The sequence below is a fragment of the Symphalangus syndactylus genome, chromosome X (assembly GCF_028878055.3).
Source record: "Symphalangus syndactylus isolate Jambi chromosome X, NHGRI_mSymSyn1-v2.1_pri, whole genome shotgun sequence".
Lineage (NCBI taxonomy): Eukaryota > Metazoa > Chordata > Mammalia > Primates > Hylobatidae > Symphalangus > Symphalangus syndactylus.
This window is the reverse complement of record NC_072447.2, coordinates 105419464-105431316: the sequence shown is the minus strand read 5'-3', so window position 1 is coordinate 105431316 and position 11853 is coordinate 105419464. Positions and strand designations below refer to the sequence as shown.

Sequence of the window (11853 nt, the reverse complement as noted above, 5' to 3'; positions counted from 1 at the left end):
GCACCCATTAACTCGTCATTTAGCATTAGGTATATCTCCTAATGCTGTCCCTCCCCCCTCCCCCCACCCACAACAGTCCCCGGAGTGTGATGTTCCCCTTCCTGTGTCCATGAGTTCTCATTGTTCAATTCCCACCTATGAGTGAGAACATGCGGTGTTTGGTTTTTTGTCCTTGCGATAGTTTACTGAGAATGATGTTTTCCAGTTTCATCCATGTCCCTACAAAGGACATGAACTCATCATTTTTTATGGCTGCATAGTATTCCATGGTGTATATGTGCCACATTTTCTTAATCCAATCTATCGTTGTTGGACATTTGGGTTGGTTCCAACTCTTTGCTATTGTGAATAGTGCCGCAATAAACATACTTGTGCATGTGTCTTTATAGCAGCATGATTTATAGTCCTTTGGGTATATACCCAGTAATGGGATGGCTGGGTCAAATGGTATTTCTAGTTCTAGATCCCTGAGGAATCGCCACACTGACTTCCACAATGGTTGAACTAGTTTACAGTCCCACCAACAGTGTAAAAGTGTTCCTATTTCTCCACATCCTCTCCAGCACCTGTTGTTTCCTGACTAATTTTTCTATTTTTAATAGAGACAGGGCTTTGCCATGTTGGCCAGGCTGTTCTCGAACTCCTGACCTTAGATGATCTGCCCGCTTTGGCCTCCTAAAGTGCTGGGATTACAGGCATGAGCCACCACGCCTGGCCTTAAGAGGTATTTATTTATTCTATATATTCAAGTCCCTTATCAGATACATGATTTGCAAAATTTTCTCCCATTATGTGGGTTGTATTTTCACTTTCTTGATGGTATTATTTGCAGCACAAAAGTTTTTAATTTTGATAAAGTCCAATTTATCTTTTTTTTTTGCTTGTGCCTTTGGTCTCATATCTAAGAAACCACTGCTTAATTCAAGTTCATGAAGATTTGTGCCTGTTTCTTCTTAGAGTCTTAAAATTTTATCTCTTACACTTGAGTCTTTCATCCATTTTAGTTTAGTTTAGTGTTTTTTGTTTGTTTGTTTGTTTGTTTTGTTTTGTTTTTGTTTTTTTAGACAGTGTCCCACTTTCTCACACAGGCTGGAGTGCAGTGGTGCAGTCATAGCTCACTGCAGCCTTGAACACCTGGGCTCAAGTGATCCCCTGACCTCAGCCTCCAGAGTAGCTGGGACTACAACAAGCATGTGCCACTATACCCGGCTGATTTTTAAAACATTTTTTGTAGAGACAGGATCTCACGATGTTGCCCAACTGGCCTCAAGTGATCCTCCCCTTGGCCTCCCAAAGTGCTGAGATTACAGGTGTGAGACACCATGCCCAGCCCTGTCATCCATTTTCGATTAATTTTTGTATGTGGTGTGAAGTAAGAGTCCAACTTAATTCTTTTGCGGGTGGATATCCAGTTGTCCCGAAATTCTGTGCAGTTTTAACACGTGCATAGATTTGTGTAACCACCATCAAAATAAAGATATAGGACTTTTTATAATCACAAAGATCCTCCTACCTCTGTATAGTCACACTCACCTCTTCTCCTCCCATGTCCCTAAACTTGGCAACCATTAATCTGTTCTCTATCTTTGTAATTTCATCATTAAGGATGTTATATAAATGGAATCTTTTGAGATTGGCTTTTCCACTCAACATAATTCCCTTTAGATCCATCTAATTTATTGTGTGTATCAGTAGGGCTTTTTTTGATTTTGTTTTTAATGTGTGTTGATTCTTTGAGAGTTTCTACATAAACAGTCATGTCGTCTGAGGATAGGGATGATTTTATTTCTTCCTTTCCAATATTTATTCCTTTATTTCATTTTTCTTGCCTTATTGAGCAAGTTAGAACTTCCAGTTCTACGCTGAATCACCGTGGTGAGAAGCACACATCCTTGCCTTTTTTCTGATCTTAAGGGGAAAGCATTGTCTTTCAACTTTTTTTTTTTTTAATGGAGGCCAGCGGCCCCCATGCCACTGCCACTGCCACCCCTAACCTTAAGTATGATGTTAGCTCTAGTTTTTTGGTGGATATTCTTTACTAGGTTAATGAAGTTACCTTGTATTCCTAGTTTGCTAAGAGCTTTTATCATGAATGGATGTTGAATTTAGTCAAATGCTTTTTCTACATTGTTTGATATGATCATGCGGTTTTTATTTTTAAGCCTGTTGATAAATGGATTACATTGATTTTCAAATATTTAAACAGACTTGTATACCTAGAATAAACCGCAATTAGTTGTGAGGTATAATTATCATTATTATTATTATTATTTGTACTGTCTTTGTCTGATTTTGGTCTCAGGGTAATACTGGCCTCATAAAATCAGTTGGAATTCTCTCCCTTTTTCTGGCAAAAATTATGAAGAATTTGTGTTAATTCTTTAAATATTTGGTATAATTCTTAGTGAAACCATTTGGGCCTGGAGATTTTTCTTTTAGGAATTTTTAAACTATAAGTTTAACTTCTTTAATGGTTATAAAGCTATTCACAAATTATCTATTTTGTATTGGATGAGTTGTGGTAGTTTGTGCTTTTTGAGAAATTGGTCTATTTAATCTAAGTTATCAAATCTATCCATGCAGAGCTGTTCATAGTATTATAAGAGTATTATCCTCTTTTATTCCTGATATTGGTGAATTGTGTCTTCTCTGTTTTTTCTTTGTCAATCTTTCTAGAGGTTTATCAATTTTATTGATTTTTTTCCCAAAGAATCACCTGTTTGTTTCAGTCATCATCTGTATGGTTTTTCTGTTTTCAACTTCCTTGATTTATGCTCTTAACATTGTTACTTCCTTTCTTCTGTTTGCCTTGTTGTTCTAGTTTCTTAAGGTGAGATGGGTACTTAGATTATTTGTTTGAGTGTTTTCCCATTTTCTTTTTCTTCCCCCCCCGGGGGGGGATTCTCTTTAATTTAATTTAATTTTTTATTTTAGAATTGGGGGTACATGTACAGGTTTGTTACATGGGTATATTGCATGATGCTGAGGTTTGGGCTTCTAATGATTCTATTGCCCAAGTGGCAAATGTAGTACCCAATAGGTAGTTTTTCAACCTTTATCTCCCTCCCTCTGTCCTCCTTTTTTCTTTTTTTTGCGACGGAGCCTCGCTCTTGTCGCCCAAGCTGGAGTGCAATGATGCGATCTCGGCTCACTGCAACCCCTACCTCCGGGGTTCAAGCGATTCTCATGCCCTAGCCTCCCTAGTAGCTGGGATTACAGGAGCCCGCCACCATGCCTGGCTAATTTTTTGTATTTTTAGTAGAGACACGGTTTCACTATGTTGGTCAGGCTGCTCTCGAACTCCTGACTTCAGGTGATCCGCCCACCTTGGCCTCCCAAAGTGGTGGGATTACAGGCGTTAGCCCTCGCACCCAGCCCTGTCCTCCTTTTTTCTAATGTAAGTGTTTAGTCCTATAAATTTTGTTGTCACCACTGCTTTAGCTGCATTCCATACAGTTTGATATATTGTATTTTTATTTTCATTCAGTTTTATATATTTTTTAAATTTCTCTTGAGACTTCTTCTTTGACCTATGGTATATTTATGTGTGTTGCTTAATTTTCAAATGTTTGGAGATTTTCCCATTGTCTTTTAGTTATTAATTTCTAGTTTAACTTGTGCTCAGAAAATATACTCTATGGCTTTAGTTCTTTTAACATGGTTTCAGTCCTTTTGTTTAGGTTTATTTTATGACCCAGGATATGATCTGTTTTGGTGAAGATTCCATGTGCTCTTTAAAAGAACATCTGCTCTGCTGTTGGTGGGTGAAATGTTCTGTAAATGTCAATTTAGACCTTGATGGTTGATGGTGGTGTTCAGTCCTTCTATATCCTTTTTGATTTTGATCTGTTATTTGTTGAGAGAGAAATGTTACAAGTTTTAAATACAATTGTGGACTTACCTATTTGTACTTTCCTATCTATTAGTTTTTGCTTCATGTGTTTTGCAGCTCTGTTGTTTGGTGCATATAATTCCATTTTCATTTATTTATATAGGTTATGAATATATATTTTATATGGATATTTAAGTGGTTGTTCTAATTATTGCATTATACATAAGTAATTTACCACAGTCTTCTACTGCCAACATTTTAACCTTTGGGAAGTTTTCAGCTATTATTTTTTCAGAACTTTTCCAGTCCCCTAGTCTTTCTATTTTTCTGCTGGAACTCCAGTGATATGAATGTTCTGTTTTTCTTCATTGTCCTTTAGGACCCTGAGGCTCTGTTCATTTCTTTTTATCTATTTTCTCTCTTGTTCAGATTGGGTAATTTTTGTTGTTCTATATTCAAGTTCACTGATTTTTTCTTCTGTCATATTCATTCGGCTATAGCCCATCCAGTGAGTTTTAAAATTTTTATTGTTTTATTTTTTAATTCTAAAATTTTCATTTGGTTCTTTTTTATATGTTCTGTTTCTTTGCTGAGACTTCTTTTCATTTGTTTCAAGCATACTTTAAATTGCTTGTTGAAGCATTTTTATAATGATTGCTTTAAAATCCTTGTCAGATCATTGCAACATCTGTGTCAGCTCAGCACTGGAGTCTGTGGATTTTATTTTCTCATTCATGTTGAGATTTTTCTGATTCTTGGTATAAGTGATTTTCTATTGTATTTTTGACATTTTAGGTATCGTGTTGTGAGACTAAACATCTTATTTCTGGCTGGGCATGGTGGCTCACGCCTGTAATCCCAGCACTTTAGGAGGCCGAGGTGGGCGGATCACCTGAGGTCAGGAGTTTGAGTGTAGCCTGGCCAACATCTAGTGAAACCCCGTCCTACTAAAAATACAAAAATTAGCTGGGCATGGTGGTGCACGCCTTATAGTCCCAGCTACTTGGGAAACTGAGGCAGGAGAATCACTTGAACCAGGAAGGCAGAGGTTGCGGTGAGCTGAGATTGCACCACTCTACTCCTGCCTGGGCGACAGAGTGAGACTCCGTCTCTCAAAAAAAAAAAAAAACCAAAAACATCCTGTTTCTTTTTCCTTTTTTGCAGGCAGTCTCCCTGGGCTAAATGTGGTGTGCAGGTCTGTGTTGGAGTGGATATACAGCTCTCTGCTGGACCCTGCTGACGCTGGCAAAAGTGAAGCACCTTGCCCCATCTTGTTGCCAATGGATGGAAGTGAAAGTTTAGTTCCCCACTCAGCCTTGCAGATACCTCCCTGGCAAAAGCACAGAACTGACTCACATCACTTTGTTGCTGCTGGGTGAGATTGTGAGTTCTGCTCCGTCGGGCCTTGTTGACACAGGGATTAGGGAGAAGCAGAATACTGCCACACTGTTTTGTTCTACCTTGTTGGCACTGTGGGGAAGGAGGGAAGTTCAGCTCACTGCCAGGCCCCTTCCAGGTGGGGGAATGGGGAATGGAGGGATGACTTGCACCAACTCATTGCTGTCAGGTAGGGATGGCCCCACTAATACTACCCCAGTGGGGAAAGTGGAGGGCCATCTAGCACCACTTCTCATAGCCTGGTTCCACCTCTTTGCTACTGGGGAGATAGGGTGGAAGTTCACTCCTGTTTGGTCCTGCTGATACCACCCCTGTGGGGGAGGCACAGGGCCTAGTTGCCCTGCCTAACTGCTGCCATGTGGAGGCAGACATGGGTATCTCTGTTTGGCACAGCTGACACCACAGGGAAGGGGGAAATTTTCCTTTGATGTTTGATTAGGGTAGAGTGGATATTATCAAAAAGATTTTCTCTTCTGCTAGGCCACCCTTTTCCTAGTCATTTAACTAAAGGGAACAGAAAGGGGCTCTTTTTTGGGTCTGGGCCTATTGGCAGTTTCAGGTTGCAGGCTTCTCCAGCGCCCCATCTGGATTTATGGTAGGCAGCTCATTACTGTAGTGTTCTTTAGGTCCTAAGGTCTCCAGGTAATCCACCTTGTCCTTTCCACCTTTCAAAGTCTTCCCATGCTTGATTGTTTTTACATCAAGGTTTTCTGTTTTATTGTAAGAGGGAGGAGTAGTGAGAAATGGGTCATTGATTTTTTTAAAAAAATAATTCTTTCTTTCTACTTTCTTTGGTTATGCTATTTTGTTACTTACCTGTATTTTTGAGGTGACTGTTTAGTGCATTTATTGTCAATCAAAATAATTCGTGTATTGGCTGGCCATGGTCACTCATGTCTGTAATCCCAGCACTTTGGTAGGCTGAGGTGGGTGGATCACTTGAGTTCAGGAGTTGAAGACCAGCCTGGGCAACGTGGTGAAACCCTGTCCCTCCAAAAAAAAAAAATACAAAAATTAGCTGGGCGTGGTGGCTTGTGCTTGTAGTCCCAGCTACTTGGGAGGCTGAGGTAAGAGGATGGATTGAGCCCAGGAGGAGGAGGTTGCAATGAGCCAAGATCATGCCACTGCACTCCAGCCTGGGCAACAGAGCCAGACCCTGTCTCAAAAAAAAAAAAAAAAAAAAAAAAAAAAAAAAAAAAAAAAAAAAAAAAACGCATGTATTATCAGTTGAAATACATTTGAATATATTGGAATAAATACGTGAATGTAATACTGCAACTTTCTTATGAGTACCACTTTAGCTGCACAGTATAGGTTTTGATGGGTTCTGGTTTTCCTGCTGATTATTTTTAGTTTGTAATTTCTGTTTTGATTCTCTGTTTAACTCAAGGGTTATTTAGAAGACTGTTTTCAAATGCCAAGTGGATAGATGATAAGCAGAGCTGCACTTTGTGCCTGTAGATTTCCACATAAGGCCAGGCAGGCCCTCAGAGAGCTAGGGTTTTTCTGAAAAGCTTTCATGTACAAACAAGATTGGAAATTTGGTTCCCTGCTATTTTTTTCCTATCTTTATTCTTCAGGTGTTTATTGTATACTCATTATATGCAAAAGTCTAAGTTGCTTTCCTTTGATGATGAAGACAAGAAAGTTAATACCTAGTTCCCACTCTTCAGAAGTGTAGTATTTAATTAGCGTGATGATATGTATACACAAAGCAGTTAAATAGCAGTACTTGACAATACTGACTAAATTACTCACCACAGGAGTTCATACACGAGGAAAATCAGTGGCAGCTAAAGTAATTGGGGGAAAGACCTATTGGAGGAGGGAGAAGTATTTGAGTTGGACCTTAAAGGGTAAGTAAGATGTACATATGCACAGAGGAAATGAAAGGATGTTGCTGGCTGAGAAACTGGCATATCCAAAGGCTACCATGGTAGGGAAATGAGAAAGCTAAATTAGGTTGGTAGTGGAAGATGAATTCAGTTTTAGTTGTGTTAGGTTTTAGATGATATAGGACATGTAATGGGGAGATACTCTGGAAATTATTGATCCCCATTTTGTGATAAATTAGTTGAGCTTAACTTTGTCTAAAACAGTAGTCTGTTCTCTCTTGGCTTGGTCAGAGGAATACAGTGTTCTGGTTTGGATGTATTTTAGTTGAATATATGTGTCACAAGTGGTGTACCAGGTATCTTCTACTTAACCCTCCTGATCTACTCTTCACCGTTTTATACCCTGCTCTGTGCTGCCGGAGGACAAACTATGTGGATTATATCAGTGAGTTCCTTTCCCATTTTGGCTTCTGGTAGAGTTTGAGCAGTGGAGATCCCTGGCAGGACATCACAGGAAGGGAAGAAATTGAGGTCAGGGTGTGTATTTCTGGCTTCCTCCTTGCAGGATTGCCTCAGGCTAGCTACTGTCCCTTAACTAAAGGTCACAGCTTTCTCATGGGGACTGTCTGTATCACATTCTTCTTTTTTCTTCTATGTATTTCTCCCCTCATCCTCTTGTGCATAGGGTAGTAATGGCCCCAAGTTATGCATTCTCTCTCTCTGCTGGTTTTCCTACACCTTGCCCACACCTTTGTAGATAGTCCTTTTGTTAAACTTTCCACCAATTATGCTAATTTGAATGTGCCATCTGTTTCCTGCTGGGACTCTGACTGATAGAGATGAGGTCTCAATTTTCAAAGAATTAGAATCCAATGAAATAAGCCTAACAAAATATGACTAAATGTGATTCAATCTGTCTCTCTCTGATTATTGTAGGCTCTTGCAGTGCTTTCAGATAATCATTCTGAACTGCAGTCTTTAGCGTATAGATGTGTTGAGAGTGACAGTTCATGGAATATTAATAATAAGTAGCATTTATTAATTACTTACTCTTTCCATGCACCATGCTAGGCTTTTTTTTTTTTTCTTTTTAGACGGAGTCTCACACTGTTGCCCGGGCTGGAGTGTATGGCGCCAACTCGGCTCACTGCAACCTCTGCCTCCCGGGTTCAAGCAATTCTCCTGCCTCAGCCTCCCGAGTAGCTGTGATTATAGGTGCCCACCACCATACGCAGCTAATTTTTTGTATTTTTAGTAGAGACAGGGTTTCACCATGTTGGCCGGGCTGGTCTCGAACTCCTGACCTCAGGTGATTCGTCCACCTAGCCTCCCAAAGTGCTGGGATTACAGGCGTAAGCCACCGTGCCTGGCTGCTAGGCATGTTTTTATGTGCGTCGTTTCACTTAATCTCCACAGCAACCCTAGAAAGTGGTAATTTTATCTCTTTCTCTTTTATTTTTTGAGACAGAATCTCGCTCTGTTGCCAGGCTGGAGTGCAGTGGCACGATCTCGGCTTACTGCAACCTCTGCCTCCCGGGTTCAAGCAATTCTCCGGCCTCAGCCTCCCTGTTTATCTCCTTTTTATGGGCGAGGAAGCTAAGGCTCAGAGAGATTAAATAGCCTACCGAGATTTCATAGCTAAAAAACAGTGGAACTGGGATTGAAATTCAGGTCTGCCTGACTGCATAGCTCATGTTCTAAAATAAAAATGTGGTCTTCAGATTAGCAGAATTGGAGAGCTTGTTAGAAATGTAGAGTCTCAGGCTTTACCTCATGCCTACTAAATTAGAATCTGCATTTTAGAAAGATCCCAGGTGATTCACATTCATATTAAAATTTGAGAAGCAGGGCTGGGCATGGTAGCTCATGCCCATAATCCCAGCACTTGGGGAGGCCAAGGCAGGCAGATCACTTGAGTTCAGAAGTTTGAGACCAGCCTGGGCAAAATGGCAAAACCCTGTCTCTACAAAATAAACTATATATATATATATATATATATATATATGTATATATATCACCCAGGCGTGGTGGTGCATAACCTGTAGTCCTAGCTACTTGGGAGGCTGAGGCAGGAGGATCACCTGAGCCCAGGAAGGTCGAGGCTGCAGTGAGCCACGTTCATACCACTGCACTCCAGTCTGGGTGAAAGAGCAAGACCTTGTCTTAAAAAAAAAAAGAAAAACAAAAGAAAATTTGAGAAGCAATACTATAAACCATGTTGTTATTACAGTCTGCCTATTACAGACTGCTATAGAAAGTTCTGCTTGATTGATGCTGGGTACAAAGAGCATTTACCCTTCTATGCTCTTTAACACTGATGTCATATGGCTTTCTAGCTGGAATCTGACAAGCCAGTGCTGCCATTTTTGAGACAAGGGCATTGAGATTCAGTTGGGAAACTAACTTGGTGAGAGATGCCAGGAAACAGCATGAACTGCTGCTGTTGTGGAAAGGAGAGCTTGGCCTCAGGTCACTGTCAGGAATTTTTTGTGGTTGGAGTTCAAGGATGCACCATTAACTGCTGTGCTTAGAAACTCCCAAATTCATGTATACTTGGCTAGTTCTCAGAAAAACTGGTGCATTCAAAAAGTTTGATTTGGCTGGGCATGGTGGCTCACACCTGTAATCCCAGCACTTAGGGAGGCCGAGGTAGGTGGATCACGTGAGGTCAGGAGTTGGAGACCAGCCTGGCCAACATGGTGAAACCCTGTCTTTACTAAAAATACAATAATTAGCTGGGTGTGGTGGTGGGCATCTGTAATTCCAGCCACTTGGGAGGCTGAGGCAGGAGAACCGCTTGAACCCAGGAGGCAGAGGTTGCAGTGAGCCGAGATCACTCCATTGCACTCCAGCCTGGGTGACGAGTGAAACTCAGTATCAAAAAACAAAACAAAACAAAAATGTTGATTTAATGTCCTTAGACTCTCCTTTCTACAGTGTTCACTTCCCACCCTCATTTCATAGTCACTACCTCTCCTCCATGTCCATCATGCCACCCTTTTCTTGTTTCTGTTGATACCTGCTTTAAGAAAGCATGTCAGATGATAAATCTATGAAAAGTGTTCTATCTCACTAGTAATGAGGGAAATTCAAACTAAAACCACAATGAGATACTACTGCACACCCATCAGAAGAGCTCAAATGAAAAAAGACTGACATTACCATGTATTGGCGAAGATGGGGATTTATTGGAACTTTTGTACACTATTGGTGGTTATATAAATTGGTACAACTACTCTGAAAAGCTATTTGGCAGTGTCTACCAAAGCTGAACTTAGGCATACCCCAATGACCAAGTAATACCGCTCCTACATATTTAACCAAGAGAAAATCTCCCACATGTACATAAGGATACACGTATATATGTAGATGTCCATTGAAGGATTTTGTTTGAGACAGTAAGAAATGAAAACCAACCTAAATGATCATCAACAGAATGAATACATCAACTATGATGTATTCATCTGATGGGATTCCATACAGCAGTTAAAATGAATGAATTATAGCTGTACGTAGCAACACAGAACTATAGCAAAATATATGAAAACCATACTGTTGGCCAGGCACGGTGGCTCACGCCTGTAATCCCAGCACTTTGGGAGGCCAAGGCGGGCGGATCACCTGAGGTCAGGAGTTCGAGACCAGGCTGGCCAACATGGTGAAACCCTGTCTCTACTAAAAATACAAACATTAGCTGGGCATGGTGGCAGGCACCTGTAATCCCAGCTACTCGGGAGGCTGAGGCAGGAGAATCGCTTGAACCCAGGAGGCGGAGGTTGCAGTGAGCCGAGATTGTGCCATTGCACTCCAGCCTGGGAGACAAGAGCAAAACTCCATCTCAAACAAAACAAAACAAAACAAAACAAAACACACAAAAGCACAGAAACATACTGTTGAGGAAAAAAGGTTAAAAAGTTATAGAAAATTCTGTATAATAGTATTAATGTAAGTATAAAAACATAAAACAATATCCTATTATGCTATAGGTTATATTATTTGTGGTACATGCATAGATAGTAAAAGGAAAGTTAAGAAAAATATTTATGTTTATGGTACATGCATAGATTTAATGTTTATGGTATGTACATAGAGAGTAAAAGGAAAAGAGCTCTCACTAAATAAACACACACACGTACACACACACAGTCAGTTAGTTGCATAACTAGGATGAGAAGCCAGTTTTCCTTATTCTTCCTTAGTCTAAGTAATAGAGGCTTCAAAATCTAAGTGGTCTGCATGGTCATTAACTTGGCTTCTTGTCTCCCGTAGCTAGGCTTTGTATAGCTCAGAACATGTTATGGGAGCCTGGTGAGTTTGGGGGGAGTGGAGTTAGTATCTCTTTTACATGAAGGCAGGGGGCAAGGGCGCTATAAACTTTTTTTTTTCCACATTCAGACCCCCTGTCTACTGGCCAGGAATGCTGAGTTTGACCTGATTAAGGGTATCAGTAAACAAGGTAATGTGAAACACTAGTAAGCTGGTGACTGTTCGAACCTAAAGCTGAACTCCTCTAGCACTTCTCAGTCATGTTTGACTAGCTCTGGCAGGAGCTGCTGGACACAGAGATAAACCCAGAGAACCAAAAAGCTATAAATGGCCTCCAATGTGATTAAAATGGACTATTGGCATAATAGTTGGATCAAAATTCTAAGTTCTGAACAACATAGGTTTTCATGTACAGGGTCTACAGGGTATAGGATAAGACAAAATTCTGGAAAATGAAAGGCAGTATATGGCCCCTGCTCTCCCGGATCGACTGTGGTTACTTTTTTCTCAATTACCTAATAA

The 11853-nt window shown here is 40.4% G+C and overlaps 2 protein-coding genes across 2 annotated transcripts in view; both read left to right on the top strand.

Moving 5' to 3' along the window:
• Nucleotides 1-5215, top strand: part of TRMT2B (tRNA methyltransferase 2 homolog B) — an 87887-nt gene extending 82672 nt beyond the window's left edge. Inside the window, exon 14 of the transcript XR_008654927.2 lies at nucleotides 4997-5215. The gene's annotated coding sequence lies outside the window, so the exon portion shown is untranslated. The remainder of the gene's footprint in view (nucleotides 1-4996) is intronic.
• XKRX (XK related X-linked) overlaps nucleotides 5165-11853 on the top strand; it is a 36612-nt gene continuing 29923 nt past the window's right edge. The window contains exon 1 of the mRNA XM_063635094.1: nucleotides 5165-5215. The gene's annotated coding sequence lies outside the window, so the exon portion shown is untranslated. The remainder of the gene's footprint in view (nucleotides 5216-11853) is intronic.